The following is a 3,646-nucleotide window of genomic DNA, read 5'->3' on the forward strand; positions in this document are numbered from 1 at the left end:
AATTTATGGCCAAATAATCACCAACAGCAAAGAATAAAAAAAACCCCAGACCAGCAGCCAATGTAGAGAAAAGAAAAAAAAATCCAGGAGAAGCAAAATTGATTTCCACACGGTATTTTTTTTTTGGAAAATCGATTTCAGGTTGGGGCAGAAACACTTCAATCATCCACCTTGCAGACAGCCAAACAGTAGCACAGCAGGGAACCGTAGTCCTTCATTATAATATGACTAGGGTTCAGGCAATAGAAGGTAGCATATGGTTGCTGTGGACCACGACAAGAGAGAACACAGAAAAGTCTTCAAAACCGCAGGAGGAGAGCAGATCGTGGATCAGAATTGCTGCTCTGATACCATGTGAGAGTTCAAACCTGCAATCGTGACCAGTAGAGAAGAAGAGGGGAGAAGATGGAGAAGAAGAAGAGAAGAGAAAGAAGGAGAAGAGAGATCGATAGAGAGAGCAGGAAAACTCCCTCACGATTCTAATTAATTGAATCGTGAGGGGGACAATATTACTTATATTGAATAAACCACATAACAAGAGTAAATACCTAAACTACCCTTAATATAGAAAATAAACTAGAAACATAAATAAGACAGAAATCAAACCAAACACCCCCAGACTACAAAACTAATCGACATCCTTGACACCTAATACAATTTATGCAATTCAACTCTCCATCCGGGGGAATGATCTGCAAAGATGTTATTGAAGAATTATTCACCAGACAAGAATGAACATCAATAGAGAAATTATGATCTGGTCGCCTCTACAAAATTTATAGATGCTAGCAGTTGAATGAAACTATTCCTTGCTTTCATATTTACCAAATTTATAACTGTCGATCAGGGATATTCACATCCAAGTACTCAACACATAACAGGGTTTAGTGACCTTAGCTACGGATGTAGACAAAATCCTGAACCAGAAAAATCCAGATAGAGACTAGTACAAAAAAAAATCGAAGAACAGAGGATATAGGATATTGAACTAACAGAACAGGATATAAAACTAGAATCTAAGAAAATCATTAACAGGGCAGGAATCCACAAAGACTCTTCCACTAACGAATCCATCCTAGCTATCACTTGGAATCAGCCAAGCACACTACTGAATACACAACAGCAAAGATTCAGAAAAAACTCAATTGATATTACTACAAAACATTGGGGAGGCCTATATTCCTTTACATTTTTTTTAAATATAGTGTGAGCTAAACCAAGTAGGATAGCATCATAACTGATTATAAATAATCTCACCCAAAAGAAAATAATAAAAAAACAGCAACCTACTTTATTAAAAGACTAACTCTAGACATAGAGATAAGCTGCATGGCTAACATCAGGCCTATTCTAGTTAAAGGTAAGAGGAAATAAGAAATAAGTGAAATAAAGAACAATTATCAAGACTTCTACCTCCAACCCATATTTTAGGCCCATTAAAATGGTCTAATACAGATGAAACTCCTTAGGCCAAAGGCTCAACCTAAAGCTTATTTTAACCATAATAAGCCAATCACTTTGATATATCTGCATCAGCTACATTACTTGGGAATCTCGGATCAACACTACTAGTTAACAAATGTTAATTGTTGGTACTACTATGTCTGCCCAAATGGATCATTGTTAATCCATTACAATCAATTAAAAGTCGAACAATGAAACACATACCTGTGATATGATGTGATGGCAAACGTCAAGTAATCTGAGCTCGGCATTGGGATGAGACAGCTCAACCTACTCCACAATGTATCACAAAAGTAGGTTTACCATTTATAAGATAAAAAGGAAACAATTAAAATGTCAGCCACGGATCAAGCACACACCTTAGAACGTACATAATTATATAAATCTGCTACTGTGCTCTCTTCTGGAAGTCTTATTCTATGAGTGACCACCTGAAAACAAAAGGAAAAAAATGCAATGTGTGCGCAAAATCTTCAGATAATCAAGCAGACGACCATTGAGATCTGTACACTCACCTCATCCTTTATGGCCGACTGAAAAACAAAGTACAGTGGGTTCAAACGTTCCAATTCTGGAAGAGGAATATCCAATACTTCATAATACAAGATATTTGAAGTCTGTCGAAAACAATTCCAATTGAATTGAGCCACTCAAAGGTTACCCAAAAATGAAAATCCTAAAAAGAATTAGGTTCCAGGTTGATGACAAACCCAAGGAAGGTCGGTCAGCATGTCTGATAAATTCTTCATCCCACGGTACTTGAGTGGATAAAAACATGGGCTCTCATTACTGTCAAGTGTGAGACTAATTTTAGATGGATCATCCAAACCAAGTTTGCAAGCAATTCTTTCGACAACATCATCATATGTGTGAAGCATTGACCTAGAAGTTTCAAAAGGAGAAAGAGAAATGAATGAGAGAATTTTATACTGAAACAAGTTCTCTATTAGTTAAAAATAACGGTAAAAGCAAAAGAAAAAATTCACTGACACTTACAGCTCCAGATAAAATTCATCCTCCATTGGTTTCTCTCGAGATCGGAAATGAACAACCTTTTAATCATCAAATTATGTAATGTCAAGACTTCACATATTCAAAATGAATTAATAAAACTTGTACGCAACAAGCTTCAAGAAATCAGTGCCATAAATTGTTCCTGGCAAAAACTAACAGAAAGCCCAGACCATAATAATGTATTAATCAGAACTGATAAAACAATTTGAATAGGCCAGGTTTAACACCTATAATATTCATGGAAATTTCTGTCCTTCAACCTTCAATATAAAGTTAAAAGATATTGATATTATTGCCGGCCCAGTGTTGCCACAGACCCACCATCAAAGTTTAGTTTGAAAACATTGGGAGGGAGAGAAACCCAACAACTGGATCAGAGCAAGAGCACTCATAGAGGTTGTAACAAATACCTATTACCACAAGAATTAATTGATGGGAGTCCCATGAAAGTCCTCAAGGAGAGAAAAAAATCTGGCTGTTCTCATGAATAATCCAAATGCCAACTAGAGAGCCAAAGAAGCTTTCCTCTCATCCAAGAGGGAACCACCAGCCAAAATCCCACATTTTACCACAAAGAACACTGTCATACCCTAGATTATTCAGTTGATCCTGTACTCATACAGACATGACAATATGACACAAAATAATGCAAATCCGGGGCTCGAAAACCCTAATTGGATCGCTAATGGGCCCACCCAATTAACAAAAGTCCAAATAATAGAAGGGCAATGGAAATTTCATAATAACCAGACTCTTCTAAGGGTTAATTGGTAGGTAAAGAGATAGGACCTATTAGGAATTAGATTTATTGTGCAGGGGCGAACTTGGAAGCAAATATAAGAGATGTACCGGCTTTGAATTACTAGACAACACAAGGGTAATTTAGGGAAAGACAGAGTGGTGACATTTAGAAAGTTGTCACCATCTTCTTCAACCTCACGATTCTAAAAGGATATAAAGCCAATGGTAAAGCCTCTTAGCTTCAATCAATGAAACTCAAGCAAGATGCGTCTAATCAAGCTGGAACTTGGAGACTAGATTCGCAACTCAAGTCCTGAACTGTCTCAAATGTCGATTTATGATCTACTATACCACTGAATTACCTATTACTGTTCAGCCTAACCTCTTGCAGAATGTCATTTATGATATAATATATTAATATTACAAT

Source organism: Telopea speciosissima, chromosome 2 (genome assembly GCF_018873765.1).
Source record: "Telopea speciosissima isolate NSW1024214 ecotype Mountain lineage chromosome 2, Tspe_v1, whole genome shotgun sequence".
Classification (NCBI taxonomy): Eukaryota; Viridiplantae; Streptophyta; class Magnoliopsida; order Proteales; family Proteaceae; genus Telopea; species Telopea speciosissima.